Raw genomic sequence first — 14360 nt, 5'->3', positions numbered from 1 at the left:
CATAGGACTGCAGGTAACATCTACTACATTATCTGTACTCAGAGAATTATCACTGTGTTATCTGTGGTGTTACATAGGACTGCAGGTAACACATCTACTACATTATCTGTACTCAGAGAGTTATCACTGTTATCTGTGGTGTTACGTAGGACTGCAGGTAACATCTATTACATTATCTGTACTCAGAGAGTTATCACTGTGTTATCTGTGGTGTTACATAGGACTGCAGGTAACATCTACTACATTATCTGTACTCAGAGAGTTATCACTGTGTTATCTGTGGTGTTACATAGGACTGCAGGTAACATCTACTACATTATCTGTACTCAGACAGTTATCACTGTGTTATCTGTGGTGTTACATAGGACTGCAGGTAACACTACTACATTATCTATACTCAGAGAGTTATCACTCTGTTATCTGTGGTGTTACATAGGACTGCAGGTAACACTACTACATTATCTGTACTCAGAGAGTTATCACTGTGTTATCTGTGGTGTTACATAGGACTGCAGGTAACATCTACTATATTATCTGTAATCAGAGAGTTATCACTGTGTTATCTGTGGTGTTACACAGGACTGCAGGTAACACTACTACATTATCTGTACTCAGAGAGTTATCACTGTGTTATCTGTGGTGTTACATAGGACTGCAGGTAACATCTACTACATTATCTGTACTCAGAGAGTTATCACTGAGTTACCTGTGGTGTTACATAGGACTGCAGGTATCATCTACTACATTATCTGTGTAAGGGAAATATATTTACATAAGTGGGTGGAGCCTGACACATGGGGAGGGGAGATAAGAGCCACAAGCTGCTACAATGTAGAACCTTTACAGGGTGCGGAGCTGATGGGAGTTTTTTTTCTGAGTTGAATTGATACATTTGAAGCACAGATCAGATAGGAATCTTTTATTCTGCAGCAATTACGGATGATATCGTGGGGTTTATCTGTCAGCGTCCCGGTTCAGTCAGGAGATTCGCAGATAAACAGCTCGTCCACAATAACTCCACTTGACAGCATCTTCCCTAGAAACCCCCGAGAAAGTCTGTAAATATTTTATGCAAAAAAATAACATGAATAATTGAAGACAAAAGAAGAAATTATATAATTCCACCTTTAAGTTAAACGCTCGTCTCGGAGGTTGGAGAGATCTAAGAAGTGAAACATAAAGAGTTTAATCAAACACATAAAGCTGAATATCAGGAGCCGCGGTCGATGCGTTCATAGCGTCAGCCCAGAGACACGTTCTAATAGGATTTGTGGTGTTTGCGTGGTGGCTCAGAACAGACGTGGAACCTTCCGATATAAAGCCTTGGTGGCCGCTGAAGGCCTGTGGACTGAGGTGACCTCCTCATGTAGACGTGACTCAGGACAGACATTGTGGTGAGAAGCGAGCAGGGGTAAAGGGGCACAATGAGTAGCCATGGGGTTCATAGAACCTCTTTAACTAGGGCGCTTTTCTGCCTTTAAGCAAATCTCCACCTCTTACTGTCATGTCGTTTTTTTGGTACAAAATTCTGCCCTGAATAAGTTCGTAATATATCTTTATCATGGTAGGAACTCCCTTTTTCTGATACAGAGCTCCAAATACTTTGCAGAGGCATGAATTTAAAAAATAACAAGCAGCGTACCTGCTGCCACCACTAGGGGGAGCTCAGGAGCTTACTGCATACTGTTATACATTGTACTCCATGAGAGGAAAGTATGCAACATGCTCCCATGCTCCCTCTAGTGGAAGCTGCAGGAAGTCAGCATGTTATTTTTTTTAAAAACTTCATATGTAGGGGATTTGGAGCTCTGCATCTGAAAAATTTAGTTTTAAGCCTTATAATGATAAGTTAAGATATTAATCAGAGCAGAATTTTTAACTTGTTTAGATTAAAACGTCACAAAATCAGCACATGTTAATTCACCCTGAACCTAGATGTATTGTTGGGTCGAAAAGGTGGCAACTCTATTTCTAAGGGGACCAGTTGTCAAGGAGAAGTCAAATGAAGGCAGGGAGACTCCCCCAGACATTCTCATGCTGATTAAACAGTGTGAGAATAGACTGCAGCTTGTCTTGAGCAATTAAACGTATTGAACTATCAAAACATAGGAAACTCTCATTGCCAGGGTCTGAAAGCAGATTTAGAGTCCAGTGGCTGAAAAAATCTGGAAGTAGGGTGGTAATAGCAAGAGTAGTCAAGTGACAGTCCGTACACAGATAAGCAGCAACAGCTTGTAGCATAAGGCAGAGATGTGGTCAGAAAACAATCCAAATACGGTACATATATAAGAGGAAAGAGTTTGCAATGTATGGCAGAGACGTGGTCAGGAAGCAATCCAAGTTTGGTAAACAAATAAGCTGCAACAGGCTGTAGCTTGAGACAGAGACATGGTCAGGAAATAATCCAAGTACGGTACATATATAAGTGGCAATAGTTTGTAACTTAAAGCAGAGACGTGGTCAAGAAACTATCCAGGTTCTGCAATAGTTTGTAGGGTAAGGCAGAGCCGTAGTGAGGAAATAATCCAAGTTCGGTACACAAATAAACAGCAGTAGAATGTAGAGCAATTGAGGCAGTAAGGAATTAGACTAGAAAAAAGGAAGCTCAACAGGGTGATTACCGATTACTGATCAGGTAATTAAGGCAAGGCATCTCAAGAGAATCTAGACATCAGATTTCGTTTTCGAGTTGTCCAACATCCCTGATGGCTCAATGAAAAGAGCTGCTGCCTTGTCTGCAGGAGTTTTTGGGTTCGATACTAATCTTCGATGCTCTCATTAGCTGCTGTCAGAATGGAGCCACCGGAAGTAATTTCTTAGACTGTTACTACTATGTGAGAATATTTAGGTGTATGTACCAGACATTCTGAGAATATACTTCACACTTCCAATGTCTTGATGTAAAGCACTGAAGTAGGACAATGGGCATGTGACGGAGCTTATCAAGATAGCGGAACCTCAATGCCTCAAACGGTTTTGCGTTAACTAATCAAATCACAAAGTCTAAGGGACCCCCCCCCCCCATTCTTCAGTCTAAATGACCTCACAGAGGTATTGACAGTGTGGCGGCCAGATGCCCGGATCACAGCCCCCAATGGAGAAGTGGCGATGAGTCTGGATGAGAATAAGATAGTCATGGGTCAATACCAGGAAGGCAGAAGTAGCAGGGAGGCTCCGATACATAGTCAGAAAATGGGGACTTTATCTATCTGGTGTGAATCCAAATGGGCAAGACAGGGGCAAAGTGCTAACCAGGATCAGGATGATGAGTATATAATGACTAGAGATGAGCACATCGATTCTAAATAAATGAAATGTGGTCAAAATTTTCCAAAAGTTTCAAATTTGTCAAAATTCCTAAACTTTTGAGGTTTGCGACACACGAATCGGCCGCCACTTTGCAGATTAGAAAAAGGAAGAGGGGAGAAGGGTAGATAATAAAAAAAATACCATACTCCCCTGGCCTCTCATAGTGACGCGTCCCTCCCGGCCTCCTGAGATGACATTATCTTGTCCCATGTGACCGCTGCTGCGACGTGCCCCTGCCGACCTAATGAGATGGCATTATCTTGTCCCATGTGACCGCTGCTGCGACGTGCCCCTGCCGACCTACTGAGATGGCATGGTCTTGTCCCATGTGACCGCTGCTGCGACGTGCCCCTGCCGACCTACTGAGATTACTTTTATTGTCATATGTGACCACTACCTGTGATTGGAACAAAATGATGTCATCTGAGGATGCCGGCAGGGAAGCGTTGCTACGGAAGACCAGAGGAGGTGAGTAGGGCAATTCTCTGTATTTTGGGGGTAGAATCACATTTGTCCTGATTGTCCTGTTGGACTCTGAAGTCTTCTAGGACTGTGTTCAATTTTATACAGTGATGATGAGCCAGACAGACGTGCAGATAGAGAAGGATCTCAGCAGATCATCATATGTGGCGGCCGTTTTCTCCAGAAAGAAGTTGTCCAAAATAAGCTTCCCCTTTAAGGTCTTGCGTTGCCAGTGGTTTCCTTACCCTCGGCCCCCACACAAGGATCATATATCCGATATTGTAGAAGTAAGTACACGACATTCTTGTGGATTTAAATTGGGGAACATTTTCCTCGCTGAGCTAAACTTTCCTTTGATTTATCTGTGGTCTGGAACATTTGTCGAGGCCGATATTAGTTTCACAGAAAAGGTTACGGCACAGTTCACTTTAGAAAGATCAATACTGGAAGAGTAAGAAAAAAGAGTTACAACAAGTCAAATTATGTGTTGATCAAACAGCGGAAATGGACGGAGGAGGGAAATGCGCAGAACGTAACCGACAGATTGAGAAATAAACTCGGATCTGCTGTTAAAATTAGAAGACGAGCGGAAAAAAAAGCCGAAGTTTGAAAACAACGATGATTTTTTTCTTATTAGGGCGAAAAGGACGGACGGATGAACAGCGCTGCATCTTGATTGGAAGAAGATTCTGAATCTAGAATGTACCGCGGTCTACACAGAAGATCTCATTTACAGCAAGCACCGTGGCTGAGCCCATCCCCCATAGCCGTGACCTCCAGCTTCACCATCATGGTCTAGTTTCCCGTCATAGGTGAAGTGTTATGATCTGATTCCTACAACACCCAGAGAAAGAGCCAACCAGGCGGCACAATTTCGCATATTGCACCCCCTTTACCATTGCGGTTTGGGTCGTGGTGCTCCGCCAGGACTCCGGATCAGGACTTCAGCGCCTCTACCACCGGGTGGTGGATTTTCTGAATAGCGTCAGGGGTAATAGACGACTATAGAGAAGTAGAAAAAAGACTCATTACACATTCCAGGGATATGACGCATCACAGTGAAGCAATTCAGGGTTTGGTGATGTAGCAGAGCTGGTCCGTGGTACAGACGTAGCGGTCAGGAGAGTAGTCATGCAATCAAGTGGCTCAGCAATAATGATGTAGAGTTGGATATGAGGTACAGAAGCCATGGTCAAGAGAGTAGTCAGGCAATCCAGGGTTCAATAACAGATGTAGCAGAGTCGAGTATGCGGTACAAAGAATATCCAGGAGAATAGTCAGAAGCCTCTCTATTATATATCAGTCATTGGAACAATCTCTATTATATATCAGTCATTGTAACGACCTCTCTATTATATATCAGTCATTATAACGACCTCTCTATTATATATCAGTCATTATAACGACCTCTCTATTATATATCAGTTATTGTAACGGCCTCTCTATTATATATCAGTCATTATAACGACCTCTCTATTATATATCAGTCATTATAACAACCTCTCTATTATATATCAGTCATTGGAACAATCTCTCTATTATATATCAGTCATTATAACGACCTCTCTATTATACATCAGTTATTATAACGACCTCTCTATTATATATCAGTCATTGGAACAACCTCTCTATTATATATCAGTCATTATAACGACCTCTCTATTATATATCAGTCATTATAACGACCTCTCTATTATATATCAGTCATTATAACGACCTCCCTATTATATATCAGTCATTATAACGACCTCTCCATTATATATCAGTCATTGTAACGACCTCTCTATTATATATCAGTCATTATAACGACCTCTCTATTATATATCAGTCATTATAACGACCTCTCTATTATATATCAGTCATTATAACGACCTCTCTATTATATATCAGTCATTATAACGACCTCTCTATTATATATCAGTCATTATAACGACCTCTCTATTATATATCAGTCATTATAACGACCTCTCTATTATATATCAGTCATTATAACGACCTCTCTATTATATATCAGTCATTATAACGACCTCTCTATTATATATCAGTCATTATAACGACCTCTCTATTATATATCAGTCATTGTAACGACCTCTCTATTATACATCAGTTATTATAACGACCTCTCTATTATACATCAGTCATTATAACGACCTCTCTATTATACATCAGTCATTATAACGACCTCTCTATTATATATCAGTCATTATAACGACCTCTCTATTATATATCAGTCATTATAACGACCTCTCTATTATATATCAGTTATTATAATGACCTCTCTGTTATATATCAGTCATTATAACGACATCTCTATTATATATCAGTCATTATAACGACATCTCTATTATATATCAGTCATTATAACGACCTCTCTATTATATATCAGTCATTGTAACGACCTCTGTATTATATATCAGTCATTGTAACGACCTCTCTATTATATATCAGTCATTGTAACGACCTCTCTATTATACATCAGTTATTATAACGACCTCTCTATTATATATCAGTCATTGGAACAACCTCTCTATTATATATCAGTCATTATAACGACCTCTCTATTATATATCAGTCATTGTAACGACCTCTCTATTATATATCAGTCATTATAACGACCTCTCTATTATATATCAGTCATTATAACGACCTCCCTATTATATATCAGTCATTATAACGACCTCTCCATTATATATCAGTCATTGTAACGACCTCTCTATTATATATCAGTCATTATAACGACCTCTCTATTATATATCAGTCATTATAACGACCTCTCTATTATATATCAGTCATTATAACGACCTCTCTATTATATATCAGTCATTATAACGACCTCTCTATTATATATCAGTCATTATAACGACCTCTCTATTATATATCAGTCATTATAACGACCTCTCTATTATATATCAGTCATTATAACGACCTCTCTATTATATATCAGTCATTATAACGACCTCTCTATTATATATCAGTCATTGTAACGACCTCTCTATTATACATCAGTTATTATAACGACCTCTCTATTATACATCAGTCATTATAACAACCTCTCTATTATACATCAGTCATTATAACGACCTCTCTATTATATATCAGTCATTATAACGACCTCTCTATTATATATCAGTCATTATAACGACCTCTGTTATATATCAGTCATTATAACGACCTCTCTATTATATATCAGTTATTATAACGACCTCTCTGTTATATATCAGTCATTATAACGACCTCTCTATTATATATCAGTCATTATAACGACCTCTCTATTATATATCAGTCATTGGAACAACCTCTCTATTATATATCAGTCATTATAACGACCTCTCTATTATATATCAGTCATTATAACGACCTCTCTATTATATATCACTCATTGGAACAACCTCTCTCTTATATATCAGTCATTATAACGACCTCTCTATTATATATCAGTCATTATAACGACCTCTCTATTATATATCAGTCATTATAACGACCTCTCTATTATATATCAGTCACTGTAACGACCTCTCTATATTATATATCAGTCATTATAACAACCTCTCTATTATATATCAGTCATTATAACGACCTCTCTATTATATATCAGTCATTATAACGACCTCTCTATTATATATCAGTCATTATAACAACCTCTCTATTATATATCAGTCATTATAACGGCCTCTCTATTATATATCAGTCATTATAACGACCTCTCTGTTATATATCAGTCATTGGAACAACCTCTCTATTATATATCAGTCATTATAACGACCTCGCTGTTATATATCAGTCATTATAACGACCTCTCTATTATATATCAGTCATTGGAACAACCTCTCTATTATATATCAGTCATTGTAACGACCTCTCTGTTATATATCAGTCATTATAACGGCCTCTCTATTATATATCAGTCATTATAACGGCCTCTCTATTATATATCAGTCATTATAACGACCTCTCCATTATATATCAGATGTGTGGAAATTGACTTAAATTTCAGTCCATACAATTATTGCTTGCAGTGAATGTGAAGATCTGCCCGCATTCTCAACCATCCGTGGAATGTGTTACTATGCAGGAAACATTTGAGGAATTGCTAAGCACACAGAGGGTGTGAATACTTATGCATTAGAGAGTTTGAATGTTGTCTTAAAATATATTTATAATAAGGAAAATATTGTCCTAATGTCTAATAAAGAAAATGGATCAGGTAATGTTGTTAATTTTTTTTGTCTTTTCTTTTGTTTTTTTTACCTTTTGAGTTTATTATAATTTTTTGAATGTCTTTTATTAGGGTGTATAATAAGGAATGAAAAGTAATAATGTCAAGGGTGTGTTTACTTATGCAGATGCCTAACATGGTCAGCTTTAAGGGTCTGTTCACACGGCAGCGTCCGTAACGGCCGAAATTACGGGGCTGTTTCCAGGAGAAAACAGCCCCGTCATTTCAGCCGTAACGGCATGTGCAGGCGCTGGAACGCCGCGTTAATTACGGACGTAGCTGGAGCTGGTTTTCCATGGAGTCCATAGAAAACGGCTCCATTTACGTCTGAAGAAGTGAACGGAAACTTCTTTGGCGCGGGCGTCTATTTACGCGCCGTCTTTTGACAGCGACGCGTAAATATACGCCTCGTGTGAACAGACAAACGTCAGCCCATTGCTTTCAATGGGCAGATGTTTGTCAACGCTTTCAAGCCGTAATTTCGGACGTAATTCGGGGGTTAAAACGCCCGAATTACGTCCGTAAATAGGCCGTGTGAACATACCCTAAGGCTTCAAAGAGGACCATCGGTTTATTGGATATAGAAAATGAAAAAGACAACATGTGTTTTTTGCCGTGATCCACCATTGTGCCACGATTTTGCAAGAGTCGTGGCAAAAACGGCATTTTTACCGCTACATGTGAAGCCAGTCTTATGAAAGCAAAGTAATGAAGGGTGTGTGTACTTATGCAATTAGCTTTGGTAGTTTAATGAGTTGTATCTTTTTAATGGTTACATGTAACAATCCAGAATACAATAATGACCACACAGTATCTGATCATCGTCTGGAAAACGCTTCTCACCTAATGAATGTAAAGTCATAAGTTAAGAGACACTTGTACTTATTTAGATTATTCATTTGATCTTTGGCCATCAAAAAAGTCACAGGCAGCCAATACTTGTGTTGGTAATTATTAGCAAAAATCATCTAATAGAAGCAAGTAGTTAATTCAGTGAATCATGAATTTACAGGGCGTGTGTACTTATGCAGCCGGCCAAAGAGTCCCCTGCCCATGAAATTCTGTGGTATTGGTTGCCAAGTATACATTTTCTTCTTATCTCATCTTCTAATAATTGGAAATGAATGAATTTTGGGGTGTGTTTACTTATGCAACCGACCAATGTTGATTGATACTTGTCTTAATGGTATGTATTTTTTTTATAAATTACAAGTGAGAACTTTAATGATCCAATTGTAAACACAAGATTATTAGATCTTTATATGGACGAGAGGCCGTGTCTAACCGCAGTCTTTCATATAAGATCGCCATAAAGATCTGAGATCAGGTGGAATTGGGTCCCATAATCTTTGACACATTTTTCCAGCGAATCTCCGTAAGGCGCGTTAAGCTAAGTGCGTCTATAAAATTGTGACACCGACCGGATAACAAAATATCCCGCCATAAAAGTGAGACGTTCTTCTGATGTAATCTCTGTGTTTTACGGGACAGCGGGCCCCGCGTTATTCTCTCCATACGTTATTCTCTCCATAGACCCGGCGGTGACATCTGACAAGACTTCCACCACATGATCGGATTTTAAAAAACACCCTTAAAGGAGAGGACGTCATTCGTTAATGATAATTTACACGTCCCCAGGATCTGTCCCCATCACCATAACACCATCTAATCCGCCCTATGTCAGGGTCAGCTTCATATATCTCACACGATGGTCCTCCTGAAATTCATGTGTATCTTCATTTAGTAGCTTCCTCCTTATGTTGAAAGCTGATTGTACCGTCATCTGACCTCACATACATTGCTGTGCAGTGAATGGTTAAATCCCCCTAAAGCTCCACCCCATAGACTAATCTAGAGACAGACACACCCCTTAGACTCATCTGAAAATAGACACACCCCATATTTTAATCTAGAGATAGACAAATCCCTTAGATTTATCTCAAGATAGACACACCCCATATATTAATCTAGAAATAGACACACCTCTGAGGCTCATTTGGAGATAGACACACCCCATAGACCCATCCGAAGATGGACACACACCTTAGACTCATCTGGCGATAGACACACCCCATATAGTAATCTAGATAGACACACCCTCATAGACCCATCTGGAGATAGACACGCCCCTTAGACTCATCTGGAGATAGACACACCCCATATATTAATCTAGAGATAGACACACCGCTTAGACCCATCTGGAGATAGACACGCCCCTTATATTCATCTGGAGATAGACACGCCCCTAATACTTATCTGGAGATAGACACGCCCCTTAGACTCATTTGGAGATAGACACACCCCATAGACTCATCTGGAGATAGACACACCCCATAGACTCACCTGGAGATAGACACACCCCATAGACTCATCTGGAGATAGACACATCCCTTAGACTCATCTGGAGGTAGACACACCAAATAGACTCATCTGGAGATAGACACACCCCATAGACTCACCTGGAGATAGACACACCCCTTAGACTCATCTGGAGATAGACACACCCCATAGACTCATCTGGAAATAGACACACCCCATAGACTCACCTGGAGATAGACACACCAAATAGACACATCTGGAGATAGACACACCCCATAGACTCACCTGGAGATAGACACACCAAATAGACTCATCTGGAGATAGACACACCCCATAGACTCATCTGGAGATAGACATACCAAATAGACTCATCTGGAGATAGACACACCCCATAGACTCATCTGGAGATAGACACACCAAATAGACTCATCTGGAGATAGACACACCCCATAGACTCATCTGGAGATAGACTCATCTGGAGATAGACACACCCCTTAGACTCACCTGGAGATAGACACACCCATTTACTCTATAGTGAAAAATAGCTCAGTGGGAAACTAAAAGAGGAAAAGACGGCACTGAATCCGCTCAGGAGCCATCAATGTGGGATCAGGTGAGCTGACTGAGCTTTACTTTTTGCACACTGTCACAGTATGGTTTCCACATTGTGACTGTTATCTCCATGACAACTATTTTCCCATGTCAGGTAATAGTGATCAGGCTCCACCCTTTGTTATTACCCTTGGATAAACAGACAGCAGTTGGCGCAGACAGTCATGTGACAACTAAGCTCCGCCCAGATTTATACAATTATATCTTTCCATTCTACAATCCTGATCATCACTGGTCACGTATGAGGGGGGGGGGGGGGGGCGTGGGCAGCTTTTTTTCCCGCGGTTAGCGCCTCTGCTCAAAGCCTGGCTCCAATAAAATACCTCTCATCTACATATAATATATACTTTAAATTATCCGTATTGAGTTCGGTCGTGTCTTATACTCCAGTCACATCCAAACCTGCGGTCACACTTCTGCTGCTTGCCATGTGTCTGTGATTTCTCTAAACTCTATAGACAATAATGCAACTTATCAGCTCAGCTCTGACTGTCTCAAAGTATGTTCACACGAGGGCGTCCGTAACGGCTGAAATTACGGGGATGTTTCAGCCTGAAAACATCCCCGTAATTTCAGCCGTACCGGCATGTGCGGGCGCTTGAACGCCGCGTCCATTACGGACGTATTTGGCGCTGCTATTCATTGGAGTCAATGAATAACGGCTCCAATTACGCCCAAAGAAGTGACAGGTCACTTCTTTGGCGCGGGCGTCTATTTACGCGCCGTCATTTGACAGCGGCGCGTAAATTACGCCTCGTGTGAACAGACAAACGTCAGCCCATTGCTTTCAATGGGCAGATGTTTGTCAGCGCTATTGAGGCGCTATTTTCAGACGTAATTCGGGGCAAAAACGCCCGAATGAGGGCTCATTGAGAAATGTGGATGCAGCTCTGCATGTGACTGGAGTATAAACATTCATCTCACGATCAGTACGGGGATAAATAGAGCAAAATGTTTGTCGTTTTAAAGTGACATTTTTTTAAATATTCTTTTTTCTTAGATGTTTAGCTGCATCTGATTCACGTTTCATGAGGAGCTGATGAAATATCCCTCGTTATTATTGTGGGAAATATCAGAGAGGAGAATAACATGAGGGACGAAGATGTCAGCGCAAATATATCCAACCGGTGTCCAGGCGCCAGAAATCCTTTTAAAGTACCAGCTATAGGTTTATTTGTGTCCTGGTTGTTGTTTCCTTGTCTCTGACCTTGAACTTTATTGTTGTAATGACTGATATATAACAGAGAGGTCGTTATAATGACTGATATATAACAGAGAGGTCGTTATAATGACTGATATATAATAGAGAGATCGTTACAATGAATGATATATAATAGAGAGGTCGTTACAATGACTGATATATAATAGAGAGGTCGTTACAATGACTGATATATAATAGAGAGGTCGTTATAATGACTGATATATAATAGAGAGGTCGTTATAATGACTGATATATAATAGAGAGGTCGTTATAATGACTGATATATAATAGAGAGGTCGTTATAATGACTGATATATAATAGAGAGGTCGTTACAATGACTGATATATAATAGAGAGGTCGTTACAATGACTGATATATAATAGAGAGGTCGTTATAATGACTGATATATAATAGAGAGGTCTTTATAATGACTGATATATAATAGAGAGGTCGCTGTAATGACTGATATATAATAGAGAGGTCGTTATAATGACTGATATATAATAGAGAGGTCGTTATAATGACTGATATATAATAGAGAGGTCGTTACAATGACTGATATATAATAGAGAGGTCGTTACAATGACTGATATATAATAGAGAGGTCGTTATAATGACTGATATATAATAGAGAGGTCGTTATAATGACTGATATATAATAGAGAGGTCGCTGTAATGACTGATATATAATAGAGAGGTTGTTATAATGACTGATATATAACAGAGAGGTCGTTATAATGACTGATATATAATAGAGAGATCGTTACAATGAATGATATATAATAGAGAGGTCGTTATAATGACTGATATATAATAGAGAGATCGTTATAATGACTGATATATAATAGGGAGGTCGTTATAATGACTGATATATAATAGAGAGGTCGTTATAATGACTGATATATAATAGAGAGGTCGTTATAATGACTGATATATAATAGAGAGGTCGTTACAATGACTGATATATAATAGAGAGGTTGTTATAATGACTGATATATAATAGAGAGGTCGTTATAATGACTGATATATAATAGAGAGGTCGTTATAATGACTGATATATAATAGAGAGGTCGTTACAATGACTGATATATAACAGAGAGGTCGTTATAATGACTGATATATAATAGAGAGGTCGTTATAATGACTGATGTATAATAGAGAGGTCGTTATAATGACTGATGTATAATAGAGAGGTCGTTATAATGACTGATATATAATAGAGAGGTCGTTATAATGACTGATATATAATAGAGAGGTCGTTATAATGACTGATATATAATAGAGAGGTTGTTATAATGACTGATATATAATAGAGAGGTCGTTACAATGACTGATATATAATAGAGAGGTCGTTATAATGACTGATATATAACAGAGAGGTCGTTATAATGACTGATATATAATAGAGAGATCGTTACAATGAATGATATATAACAGAGAGGTCGTTATAATGACTGATATATAATAGAGAGGTCGTTATAATGACTGATATATAATAGAGAGGTCGTTACAATGACTGATATATAATAGAGAGATCGTTATAATGACTGATATATAATAGGGAGGTCGTTATAATGACTGATATATAATAGAGAGGTCGTTATAATGACTGATATGTAATAGAGAGGACGTTATAATGAATGATATATAATAGAGAGGTCGTTATAATGACTGATATATAATAGAGAGGTCATTATAATGACTGATATATAATAGAGAGGTCGTTATAATGACTGATATATAATAGAGAGGTCGATATAATGACTGATATATAATAGAGAGGTCGTTATAATGACTGATATATAATAGAGAGGACGTTATAATGACTGATATATAATAGAGAGGACGTTATAATGAATGATATATAATAGAGGTTGTTATAATGACTGATATATAATAGAGAGGACGTTACAATGAATGATATATAATAGAGAGGTCGTTATAATGACTGATATATAATAGAGAGGCCGTTATAATGACTGATATATAATAGAGAGGTCGTTATAATGACTGATATATAATAGAGAGGTCGTTATAATGACTGATATATAACAGAGAGGTCGTTATAATGACTGATATATAACAGAGAGGTCGTTATAATGACTGATATATAATAGAGAGGTAGTTACAATGACTGATATATAATAGAGAGGTCATTATAATGACTGATATATAATAGAGAGGTCGTTATAATGACTGATATATAATAGAGAGGTCGTTATAATGACTGATATATAATA

General features: G+C 38.5%; 1 long non-coding RNA gene across 1 annotated transcript; it reads right to left on the bottom strand.

Moving 5' to 3' along the window:
* Nucleotides 1-979: 979 nt before the first annotated feature.
* On the bottom strand, nucleotides 980-10919 carry LOC142732159 (uncharacterized). Its single transcript, XR_012879375.1, has 4 exons — nucleotides 10811-10919; nucleotides 4668-4773; nucleotides 1126-1162; nucleotides 980-1036 (listed from the first exon to the last, which is right to left on the bottom strand). It is a non-coding gene; the product is annotated as an uncharacterized LOC142732159 (long non-coding RNA).
* Between the last annotated feature and the right edge of the window lie 3441 nt (nucleotides 10920-14360).

Source organism: Rhinoderma darwinii, unplaced genomic scaffold (assembly GCF_050947455.1).
Source record: "Rhinoderma darwinii isolate aRhiDar2 unplaced genomic scaffold, aRhiDar2.hap1 Scaffold_896, whole genome shotgun sequence".
NCBI classification, from domain to species: domain Eukaryota; kingdom Metazoa; phylum Chordata; class Amphibia; order Anura; family Rhinodermatidae; genus Rhinoderma; species Rhinoderma darwinii.
This window is presented reverse-complemented; position numbering and strand designations above follow the sequence as displayed.